Below are 13,663 nucleotides of genomic sequence, written 5' to 3'. Positions count from 1 at the left end.
CGATTGCAGTGATTGACAGTTTGCTTAGTTTACCTCAGAAGATCTGTCTAATACATAGGTCTAATACAAGTGCGTCCACTCGTGCGCTCTTCGTCATTTTACGCACAGCGCGCACGGAGCTCGTTCATTTTACACACAGCGCACACGGAGCTCGTTTCAACGCGCGGATTTATTCTAACATTATATCTAACAATCTACATCATGGATCGTCGACTGAAGAGGAGTTTTTGTGGTGTTGAGAGTGTTTTGGAGGAGTTAATGAGGAGTAGCGACGAAGAACAGCAGAAAGATGCAGAAACAGACATCTTAGACCGAGAGAGCACGGTGTCGAGTGTCGATTCGGCTGAAGAGGAGATGTTTCTCCATGGACTCGATCCCGTATTAGATCGGTAAGTTGAAACACATCGTCTTGAGTTTTTATGTTTATGAAGTATTGGCAATTTTCTGTTCATATCATGTTTTTGATTATAAAATGACTAGCAAAGACACGAGGCTACACGAGTAGCTAGGTGATAGCTGTATATTATACATGAAGACATAATATTTATATCACACACACTCACACACACACACACATTATATTTATGATAATATAACAAAAATGGAAGGAAAGGATTACAAGAAGTCAGGTGAAGATGGTTTTGATTATAAAATTACAGTGGAGAAGACTAGCAAGATATGAGATTACAGTTCTAGGTGTATATTCATAATGAATGAATGCTGCATTCATTGAATATAACAATAATGGAAGGAAAGGATTACAAGATGTCAGGTAAAGATATGTGGAAAAAATAAATTATTACAAGGCATTTATAATGCTGAGCATTATAATCATAAGATTTTTGACAATTAGGCATATGTTATTGTAATATAATGTAATATTGATGCTCCTAATAGTAGTTTGTCTCTAATATTTGACTCAAACTGAAATCCTCTTTTGTGTGTGTGTGTGTGTGTGTGTGTGTGTGTGTGTGTGTGTGTGTTTTCCTGTGCTGTAAAATAGGCCTTCAACTGAAACAGATGAGGATTGGAATCCGGAGTCCAGTCATGAGCGACGAAAGAGACCACGTCAGTCGTCTTCATCTTCTGCGTCTCCATCTGAATCTGCTTCAGCTACCAGAGGTACAGGTAAAGGTACAGGTAAAGTGAGAGGGAGAGGGAGGGGAAGGGGGAGGGGAGGGCGAGGGGAGCCAGTCAGTGCCTACTGTGTCTCTTAGCACCTCACAGGAAAGATGGCACAATGTTGATGAGGAGGATATTGGACCTTCGCAGCCTGCATTTCGGCCTGCTCGTTCACCTGGGTCACAGTTGGTGACAACTGCAACCTACACAGCACTGCAGTTGTTTCATCTTTTCTTTTCAATGTCTGTGCTGCAGACCATCGTTCAGCACACCAATGTATATGGGGCCAAAAATCAGCAAGGAAGAGAAAAGCCATGGAATACCATCTCGGTTGAAGATTTGAAGTCTTACCTGGCACTCGTTGTGTACATGGGTCTCGTGAAGGTCTCTGCCCTGACTGATTATTGGAGGAGGTCCCGAGTCTACAGTGCTCCCCTTCCTGCTGAGATCATGTCCTGTAGGAAGTTTCATACCATCACAAGCGCTCTTCATCTTAGCGATCCTCGGGATGATGAAGAAAACGAAAAGAAGAAGGGAACAGCAGCCTACGACCGCTTGGGGAAGATCAAGCCTCTCTATGACAACATTAGGGATGCCTGCAGGACATTTTTTCATCCGAATCAGAACATCTCCATAGATGAAAGGATGGTGGCATCCAAGGCGAGGTACTCAAGCAGTACATGAAGAACAAACCCACTAAATGGGGCTACAAGCTTTTTGTCTTGGCAGACTCCCTGTGTGGCTACACCTGTGAGTTCTTCGTGTACGAAGGTAAGTCCATGCCATCTCAGAAGGGGCTGAGCTATGAGTCTGTCATGGCACTCATAGATGAAAAGATGTTGGGCACTGGTTACAAGCTATACGTCGACAACTTTTACACTAGTCCCATGCTTTTCAGAGACCTCCTCCATAAGAAGATTTGGGCATGTGGCACCATTCGTCCGAACAGGATCGGTTTCCCAAAGACAGTCACCAACAGACTACCACGGAATGCTCCACGAGGGTCCATTCGATGGCTCAGAGAGGATGAGCTGCTGTTTGTGGAATGGAAAGACACCGGGAAGTGCTGATGTGCTCCACATTCCACAAAGCATATAAAGGTGACACAGTCGCGAAGGAGGTTGAAGAACAAAGATGGGCAGTGGTCTGAAGTGCAAGTGCCTATTCCTGTGCTGTGCTGGATTACAACAGGTTCATGGGGGAGTGGACCTGTCCGACGCCCTCATTGGGTACTACAAAGTGCTCCACAAGACACGGAAGTGGTACCGAACCTTCTTTACCACTTTGTGGATATTGCTGTTGTCAATGCCTTCATTTTGCATCAGCATCTGGCCAGAGCAAGGAATGAAAAACCCCTCACCCAGAAAGCATTCAGGGAAACGCTTGTTCTGGAACTCGCAGGCCTAGAATCACGGACAGCTGCTCCTCGGGCTTCAAATGATGCTTGCCACAACCCGACACACATTACAGATGACAGCACTGCTGGACGGAGAAAGTGCAAGCTCTGCCATCAGAAGACACCAGTCATGTGTGCAACATGTGAGGTGCCACTGTGCTTTCTGCCTAAAAGGGACTGTTACCATGACTGGCATAAGCAGGGTGGAAAATATTAATCATCTGGTTTGTCATTTTTTAATTTACATGTTACATTGTTCAAAGCATTTGATTCTAATAGTTGTTCCAGAAATGTTTCCAAGTTTAGGTGGATTTGCAGTTCCGAAGAGAGAGATGAAGCAAGAGAAGCCATCGGTGTGAGACATTAACGGTCAGGGGTACACACACACACACTTACATGACCAAGTTTTCATCCTGTTTTTTCCTGCTATAGTGAGCTATCATATGCATTTATTCTATTTGGACTTTGTTTGTTCTGCTTGGTTTTGTTCTGCTTGTTTGCTCTCTCTTTCTCTCTTTCTCTCTCTTTTGCAGTGGGTGTCTTCTGATTCGGTGCCATTGGAGCAAACGTAAGTACTCACACATGCATACAGTGTTGTAATTTTATTTGTTCTGCTTACACACTTTATCTTTCCTGTCTTTCAGTGGCTTTGGTTTCCAGTTGGTAACAAACCTCGTTAGTGACTGCCTTGGATCAACATAAATACTGTAAATACTGTAATTGCTTTTTTTTTTTCTTTAGTAATTGGATATTTATTATAATTATCAGTTTATTGTAATTTATTTGAGTAAAAAACACTGTTGCAATTACAAATGTTGTTTTCTTTTTATATAATTTATTAATTAGTTGTAAAACGATCACTTTTGAAATGCATACATGAAGTGAGTTTTTTTTGTTTCACTGTTTTTGCAATCAGAATATTGTTCAAAATAAAGAGTATTTTGTTAAAATGTTAAAATGTTGTGCTAAAATCATTTTTTCTTGTGTGGTTTGATGAGCAGAACAGTTCTGAATTGATATACATGTATGTAGTATGTAGTGTTTACTCCTTATGTCATTTGGTTACCAGATGTCCATTTGGAGTCTCCAAATGGCCTTTTGGAAAGGACGCCTAGACTTTCCCTGAATAAAAGCTTACAGAAACTACATTTTTGGGAGTATCATCTTCAAATTTGAATCAGAACATGGTCAGACATTCAGTTTTATCTTTATGGTGTTTTCAGGCCTTTAACATAAAAGTCTGATACATTTTTCCCTAAATGAAGTTCATTCATAGAAATCATGAGTCACTTTCATGTAAATGTGACCTTGTTTTACTCTGTTCCTATGCTACTTTTGAATTAATATGACTCTTGGGTAACAAAGTTTCAAGTGTCTAGTTTAAAAAAATATCAGAGTTATGATGTGGACCATATGGTTTAGGAGCTACAGACATTTGTATTTGGGTATGTCATTTTCAGAAAATTCTCAAAAATAGGGGTGCTGGTTAAGAGGTTAACTAGCAATACTTTGTACATTTTGAACTAAAGATCAATACTTTTCTTGCCAATTTTTTCACTTGTGAAAAATCCGTCTGAAGTAATGTGAGGCAGAGAGCAGACGCGGTTCAGACATTGTTTTTTTTTTTTCTTTTAACCTGTTCAGATCTGCCCTTAAACTGGCCTGCTAGTTAGTTATCTAGATTGTTGATTTTCCCATGTAATAAATGTTTTTTTAGATATCTTTCAATAAAACAACAGATAACCTTCATACAGACATGATTTTAGATTGTGTGTAGCTTCCTGTTCACAAGTGAAGTGTGAGAGGGCTGTCTGCAGTTGGACATTCTGGTTAGTCTGCAAGCCTTTGGTGACTATTCAGTGTATTGATTTGTGAAGAACACACTGTTGGCTTGCAATTGTGTACTTTTTCTGTTGTAGAGATGGATAGAGACTATGGCTCCCTGTTTTGAGGGCATGAGCACACAGGAGGAAGATCTGCTGGACCAGGAACCACTGCAGGAAGACCCGGACAACGAGGACATGGAGGATGAGATGGAACCTGATCCCCAGCCAATACCATAAACTGGGTATATATGAATGTGTATGTATTGTTTGTTTCTATTTCTCATATGACTGATACTGACAGTAACACTACCACTGTTATATAACTCTTATTATTTTGGGTATAAGCTCCAGTGGAAGGACACGCATGCAGTTACATGCCTCTCCAATTTCCACAATGTGAATGGCTCAACCAAAATTACTAGGTTTGTAAAAAATTATGGCGACTGGACAAAAAAAATTATAACAAAAACATGGGCAGTGTTAATAGGTCAGACCAAAAGATAAAATCTAATGACGTCCTACAAAAAACTCAGAAGTGGAGGAAGACTTTTTTTCCACTTCATTGACAATTTTGTCAATAGTTTCATATTGTTTAAGGAATGGCAACACATTCATGTGGCACCAGGGGATGAGCGTAGACCGTTGAACTTAACCCAGATAGATTGCAGAGAAAACCTGGCTCATCACCTGGGAGGTATTGATATTCCCGCAAGTTCCCTTTGCATACACTTAAGCCTGTAGTCCCTCCTTCGTCATCACTCCACACAGCCCATGTCCCTAAATTTAAAGAGCTCTCTAAGAGATGTTGGCTATGCTATCGGAAAAGTAGGACTGAAAATAAAACTAAAGTAGCTTGTTACTGGATTGTAATGGCAAAAGACTTTGCTTGGTTCGCGATAGGAACTGTTTTCAGTCTTGGCACTCAGCTGAGTGTGACCAGTTTAACGAAGAGGCCTAGGTTGGGCTGTGTTTACTGGTGTTCTCCTCCTCCCCCTCTATTCTTTTCTCCCTCTATTCTCTCCACATGTATTGCAGTTGCTGTTTATTTATTGTCTATAGAGTCTAGAATAGACTATAGAGTCTAAATACAATGCCTTGAGAGATCATTAATTTGGTTTACCTCAATTTGCAATCGGGTTACTCAAATTATACTAAAGTGACACCAGCACTTTCAGTGAAAGTTGGAGATGTACTTGCGTTTCCTAGCATCGCTTTTGTTCTTGGACGGGGCAGGCTTTGAAGCGAGGCATCCTTCAAGGGAGACTCGAGAACCCTGTCGTGTGTGGGTCGTAGCGCAAAGAAGAGAAGAGCTTCCTTTGAACTATACGTTCCAAACCTTCCTGGATCCTACAATATGCAGATCCTGGGTAGATGGGCTAAGAGCCATGAGAGAATAGAAGAGACGAAGAGGCAATAGTGTGCAGAAGTGGCAAGAGAGTACGAGATAAGAGAGAGTTCTTCCTTGGTGGGGATAAATATTCCTGAAATGCAGGAAGAATCTCAATGGTAGTAAACGTGCTTGTCATGAATGGTTACCATTCCAGTAAAATTACATGAATAAAACAAGATTAAAGATTATAATCATCAATTTGTCAGTTATAATTGATTACAAATCACTATACATATTTTAAAGGTTACAACAGGCTGCAATCATTTGTGTCATCAAATTTTACCATAAAAAATGGACTGTGCATTGTGCAGTGTAGAACAATACAGAGACAAAGCATTCTGATAGCGTTTAGGTCATAATACATGTACATGCATTGTTAAAACCCAAGAAAAGTTCGTTTTGCAATAGTTTCAAAGTTCCTGGATTGAAGATGAGATATCCTGATATGTGTATACATTTCATAAGTTAATTTTGTACATTTGAAGTTATGAGTATAGCATTAGTTTTCTGTCCTGCTAAGAAGCTCAACAGTTCAGATCCAGTGAGTCTGTTTAATCTCTGTGTCTTGAACAATGACAACAGTCATGTGAGGTTTTATGCTGACCATCACCTCTGCCCTTTAGGGGATTCACAGAACTCTTTTTGTTCTCAAGATGGTTGACACTCAACAGAGCAGCTTTTAATAATCTATTTTCAGGCCTCTGTGTCTTAGTTAATAACTTGGAAGGAAAATATTAGTTTACATCCTTGATTTGAATAATTTTGCATAGAAATCATTATTTATTCTACCTATAAGATCCAATTCATCCTTTGAAACAGTGAGTATTTTAACATTTACGGATTGGTCACCATTCACTACAGCAAATGTCTCACTCCAACCCAGATTTTTGCTTTTTGTTTAAGAAAAAATAAAACATGACATGTAATCATGAAATCAACTCTCCCGTTGCCATGTGCATGAGTTTCTGAATTAATTTCAGAGTTGAATATTCATTAGGAGATGAATGGTGTATGGTTGATACATCCAGTCTGAGATCAGTTGTGTTGGATGCGCTTGGCTTTATGATATGGACATGTTTCTAACATCTGTCTCTGGCGTGCACATAAGTGCCACTGCTCTGCTGCATTTGCAGAATCGATTAATTTGAGAATCGGTTATTCTCTCACCCCTGCTTCAATCAGGTCACTTGCACCGGTGCGCCTAAATATTTTTTCAAAGTCGCAAACAGTAATTTTCAGTCACAAATAAGACTGAAATGGTCGCACTCTAGAGCTCTGTTTAAAAGTTTTTATTGTCTTACAATATTTGCTTTGATACCTCATGCAAATATTAGCCAGACAAATAACAAGACAACACACTCTAATAAGGAATCATCACCCTACTGACTTTTATTCTACATCCCAAAACTAATTTCTGAATATTCCATGAAGGATTTGTTCACCCAATAATTAAAATTCTGTAATTGACTTATCGTATGCCATTTAAAACTGTGTCTTCTGTGGAGATCAAAAGAGACATACTGAAAAGACTCTTTTCCACACATTAAAAGTTGCACCATACCAGTGATCCATAAAATGTATCTGCTATATGCCAAGTCTTCTTAACGGTATGATAGATTTGTTTGAGGAAAAGCTCAAAATGTATGTTATTAATCACTGATAATATTTTCCCCTCCGCTTTAGTTCTGGAATGTTACATTTTCAAAATTGTTGCAATGTGATCTGTCAAGACACATGAGAACCAATTGTTTTTTGCGCAATTTACATCAAACCTGGCATGATGTAGCAAGCTTACATAAGCACATTATTATTATTACTGAAATTGTAATTATATTTTTAGGTAACATTTTACAATAAAGTTGTATTTATTAGCATTAGATATATTGCAGTTATATACTGGCTTCGTATAGAGCAAGCTTAACACTTTCACTCAATAACTCATGACACCTGGAAGTCGTCGTAAGAGGATTTACACAGTAAAATTAATAAAACTGTCAAATAAAATATAAATACATTGCATAAATAAAATTTAAGTATTTCTACACATGCATTAATATCCAAAATGTACATAAAATACAAATAAATTGAAAGACAATAATATCTTAAGCAGTAAAAAATTATTGTAATATATACAAAAGCATGGATTTCATGTTGTTGCAAATGAAAACCTTTGATACCTTCCTGCAATCCTTCATAAACATACAAAATAATTAGGGCTGTCAATCGATTAAAATTGAATCTAATTAATTACATGATGTCACGTGATTAATCACATTTAATCGCATATACAAATATTTCCAGAGAAAGCCCCTCATATAACAATAATTCAATATATAATGATGAAATAATAATTTAAATATTTAAAACTGTTATATACCTGTATATATAAAATATTCAGATAATTAAAATGCATTACATTCTTTTGAAGGAAGAGTTAATCATTGATAAGACAATACAAAAAAACGGCTTTAGAATACAATGTATTGTTTACTATCATATTATTGAACATAAGCCAATCATTGGCATACAGTTCACAGCAATCTATTTCGAAAGTGAATTTGTCAATCAGTTCGAGATTTATTATGAGGACTTGTTTAAAGAGACCTTTATAAGAGACCAGCAGCCAAACATTTGTTTGTTTAATTATGGCACAAAATTAACTCCATAACTGTGTAGTTAAATATAGTTTAATACTTAGAACACATCTTGAGATCCCCTAGTTCGAATTTGCGCTCCAAGTGGTTTGAATGCAAGAACGTAACGCATGTCTGTGTTGTTCTGTCTGCTGGATGGTTGTTTTCTTCACTTTATAAACTGGGCGTTGCCACACAGCTGAAATTTCAATTACTGCCCTCTGGAGTAAACAGGTCATACTACAAGCTTGCATTTCTCAGGAATCTTCCTTATTACAATACATTGCGATTAATTGTGTTAATTTTTTTTAACGCGTTACTTTTAATCAAATTAATCCCACTGAATTTGCTCAGCTCAGAAGTGTCCTGAGATACTCTTTCCTACACCTATTCCAGCATGTTTCTGCTAAAGTATGAACCCACTTCCCTGACTTTGGAACAAGTTTTTCTTGCTAAAATCTTCATGCAGAGTTGGGAGATAGACAGTTTTTTTTGTGTCAGGAGCATATATGGTGTTAGTATGAAAGAGTATTAAGGATCCGTGGAGATAGGTACTAGGGGGTGTGCATTAATGATGGCTGTGACCTTTGTTTGTTCGTTCTCACCCATTTTAAGTTCTTTAGAGGCACCAATGAAATTTGTTCCACAATCAGAGAGTAGCTTCTTGACAGGACCTCTAATAGAAAATAATCGCCTGAGAGCATTAATGAAACTTGAGGAGGTCATTGTGTCTGAAAGGTGGATCCATTTGAAGCCTTTCCGCTGGCAGGTCAGCCATCTGTTGTTCCTCCATCTTACCTCTCAGCTTAACATACCTCTGAATAGTACTGCTAATGCATTGTTTAGCTCAAATTATCCAAAAGCCATTAGATATAATGATACCCTCAGTTAAATATCTGCCCTGATGCTGCACGCATTCATGAAAATGTCTGACCAGTAAAACTGTAATGTGATGGTGAGTGGGGATGATGAGGAGATTTGTTTCTTTCTCTCCTAGCTCTGACTGTCTGATGCATCTACCAACTCTCAACAAATCATTGCTGTCAATGAATGGATTCAACATTAAATGTGGACTATGTGAAGGAATACCACTCGCTGAAGTAATGCACTTCAGATTATCTTGATACACTTCATGTTGTACACTCTTCATGATGATTTCCTCTGCTTTCATGAGATCCATGACAGATAGGCCCTTTGAGCACAAATGCCAACCAGTGCCCTGACTATCACTACTTGGATTGGAAAAACAATGGACAATGTGATGCAGCTGAACCACAGCTCTAACAACTGTTCTCCAGTCTGAGAATTGCTCAAACCTTTTAGTACCTAAATGATTCTATGTGATGTGAGTAGACAGGGCTTTAACCACTGAGCGGATTTCAACATCCCTATCAAGGTCAATGAGGTTGTGTGAGGTTGGATTATCAGAGAGCTGTTATAGTGCAGAAATGAAGGTCCTGATACCCAGGTTGTGGTCTCGAGCTTGGCAGATAAAACAGAACGAGAGCCGTGATCAGCAGGATTTGTTAAGTGGGATCATACCTCCATTGCTCAGACTGAGTAAACTGCCTGATGCACTGCACTCTGTTGCTCACATATACATAGAACCGTCTTGACTGTTTATACAGTAGATGTAGCCTAATACTACTCTACTATCTGTGTAGAACCTGATTCTGTCTGGTTTTAGGTTAATCTCCTCTGTAATAAAATCAGTCAGTTCAACAGCTAGGAACGCAGCACATAGTTCCAGCCTAGGTACAGAGAGATCAGGCTTTGAAGCCAATCTTGCCTTGCCAAGGATAAATGCAACCTCTGTGTTCCCTTCTTGATCCGAGACTCTCAAGTATGCAAAAGCAGATATAGCTTTCGTGGAGGAATTTGAGAAGTCACATTTCTGTGTGTTCGGCTTTTGAAAGAGGAATGTATACATACGTGCGTGGTTCGTTCAGATTCCTCAGATCTTGCAATGAGTCACACCCCTATGTCCATTCTTCATGCCGGTTCTTAGGAAGGGGTGTGTACCTCTCATGCACCTGTGATGAGAGTTCTCTTAAGAGTAAACATCCCTGAATTGTTACTGGTGCCCGGAATCCAAGGGGATCAAATAAGCTGTTCACTTTTGAAAGCACGCCTCTATATGTGTTAGGTTTTTCAGTGTCAGGCACTTGGAATGTGAATGTGTCCAACATTAGAGTCACCTGTACACGCAAGCTGCGCTTATTAGGTAAGTCATCCATGGATAGGTCAAGGTATTTAATATCTTTTGCCAGGTCTACATTTGAGAAGGCAACCATTACTTTGCCCCTGTTTGCTGCAATTTTATGAAGCCTGAGGTTTGAGACATCTAGAATCTCTTGTGCTCGTTTAAGTACATTGATTGCCTCTTCCTCTGTAGGAAATTACTTTAAAGCATCATTTACACAGAAATCCTGTTCAATGAATATCCTCACATCACTGCCATACTCTTTTTCTCCTTCTCTGGCAGCACGCCGAAGTCCGTATCTGGCCACTGCTGGCAATGGGCTATTCCCAAATACGTGAACTCACATCCTCCGGCCCACAACCTCATTAGTCAGATCATTGTCACGATGCCACAGAAAGCACAAAACAACAAAACATGCTATTGTTGAGGTCAGGGCCAGAGAGCAGTACATCAATGAGAGATACTACATCAAACTGTGCACTAGAGTCAAATACAACACAGATTTGGTCTGGCTTTTTGGGATGATACACCAAATAATGGAAGATACCATAACTCTTGGCCATCCTGTAGAGGAGGTGCTAGCTCTGTATTGTTATGTACAAGTATTATCTGCATGAACTCTGAGAAGTGATCTCTCATATCTGGTCTTTGTCAAGGATGCGACGGAGAGACATGCAACATCTTATAGCATACTATCTGTTATTAGGCAAGTGTCTCCTTGGCTTACAAAAGGCCAATGGTGCTACCCAGCTGTTACTTGAATCTTTGAAAAAATGTCTGTTCCATGATGTTCAGGATTAATCCTCGACTGAAGGAGCACATTTATTGTCGTCTTTGGTCTGCTGAAAAACTGACTGGCCAACTTTGTAACTTGATAAGTCTACATGACAGTGTGGCATATGAGATTGGTTTTGGTACCAGTTATTTGCATTAAACTTCTCCTTCACTACGATGCGACTATCGCATGGACTAAAATGGCTTGGTCTGCCATCCTCTAGAACATAGTTCTCATACAGTTCACCAGAGGACTTTTACCTAGACACATATCCCCAATGATGACCCAGACAAGTCTAGTTTCTGGGCATACAGAGCACTATGAGGGCCATTGAGTTGCTTGCGGACTTTATCTGCCCTTACTATGTCTCTTCCCAGCAGCAGTATTTCAGCATTTGGATCTGTTGGTGGTATCTTGTTGCTATCACATTTAGGAGCTATGATGAAGAGCAGCAACAGCCATTGGGATTTTGTCTCTGTTATCTGGCATTCTATGAGAGTACTGGTCTCACTATCTGCAGATACAATGATGAACCCAGTAGCTCTTCTGCCAGCTGTTTCAGCTACTCCAGCACATGTGTATGGTATAGAAGTTTCTTGCACAATGAACATGTAAAAAAAAAACTCTGATCTGCCCAGAGACCTATTGCTTGGTTCATCTATTATGGTTGCTACAGCCAGCCTTGGTTGCTACAGCCAGCTGGATAAACATTAACAAGGCATATTTTAAAGCATGATTTCTCACTAAACACCTTGCCATAAAAATATATTTCTACACATGCATTAGTGTAATTCTGTCGCTGGCAATGAGAAAGACGATGATGTGTGATGAACCCAAGTGCAGTTTTATTATCAAACATGAAATTCCCAAAAATATATGAACAAAACATAAACATTAACTTGACATGACCCATCCAACAAAGTTACACTGGCAATGGCAAACATGAGGCTTAAATATATGGACAAGGGATAAACATGTCAATGACAACCAATGACAAGACAGAACTGATATCAAGGTAACACGACAATAAGCCAATGAAAACAAGGCACATGAACATGGAGAAACATGAACAAACACATTAAACATTACAATTACCATCCAAAGTGTACATAAAATACAAATAAAAAGACAAATGCTTAATAAGATCTTAAGCAGTATAAAGTTATTGTAATATATACAAAAGCATGGATTTCACTTTGATGCATTTGAAAACAATTACTACCTTCCTACAATCCTTCATAAACATACAAAATATTATAAAATATAACTCATTATCAATTATAAGTAATCAAACTTTACTTACAAGCAGTGCCTTGGTAAGTGCTGTTAATGTGAAGCAGCAGGAATAACACGGAAAATAAACATGTGCAGAAATGCCATGTGCAATGCTGTTCTGAAGAACGGAGCCCCGGAAACTGAATAATCAGAAGTTTAAACTACTGATTATATATAAAATGATCAGCAGGGGGAGCAAAAAATGCTACAACAATTAACCCTGGCAGGGCCAGAACAGTTGTTAACATGAAATAACAAGGTTACTCTGGGGGACTGAGTCCGGGGAGTGAATTCCGAGGGGGGAACTGAGTTTGATATGGATCAAACTGTGTGTACGAACGTGAAATGATCCAGGAACAATTGTTGATTTTCAGCACTCCTCATATGCAGATTCCTTCACATCAAATCTTCAATTTTGGCAGATTTACACATGTAATTCACTCCAAGTAGAAATTCTGGTGAATGAAATGTTTCTATAGTGAATGGCTACCACGAAAAAGAGAGGAATTCCCTGCTTTGATGCTATTTTTCCACTGAGAAAGCTAAACTTCAGCTGACATAATCTCTGCTTGGGAGTGGCAAAAGGTGATTGCACATGATCTATGCTCTCTCTCTCTCTCTCTCTTCCATGCACTAATGCGTTTTTATGACCGCATTTACTTGTTCATTGAACTGTTGTATATAAACAATATCGCACGAGCACAAGTGCGATATGGCCCTATCACAATCTTGCTTGTGTGATATTGTTCAATTATGGAGGTACTTATATTTGAAAAGAGTAAACCCCCTAAATAAAAATGTGCCCATGACTCCCCAATCTCAGCCCATTTCCCCCACTGACAGCATTTATAAATCTTCATCAATTTCTACATATACTGTTTTTTTATACATTGAAAGGTGTTTATGTTAGCTTTAGTTAAGGCATTATGAACTACCATGAACAGTATTTTGGTAAATTAACATGAAAGATGATTCAAATATTTTGAAAATAATTGTTTGTTTATGAAATTGAATGCATTATCTAATTTTAACTAATTTAAAAT

The sequence above is a fragment of the Xyrauchen texanus genome, chromosome 1, assembly GCF_025860055.1.
Source record: "Xyrauchen texanus isolate HMW12.3.18 chromosome 1, RBS_HiC_50CHRs, whole genome shotgun sequence".
NCBI lineage: Eukaryota > Metazoa > Chordata > Actinopteri > Cypriniformes > Catostomidae > Xyrauchen > Xyrauchen texanus.
This window is presented reverse-complemented; position numbering follows the sequence as displayed.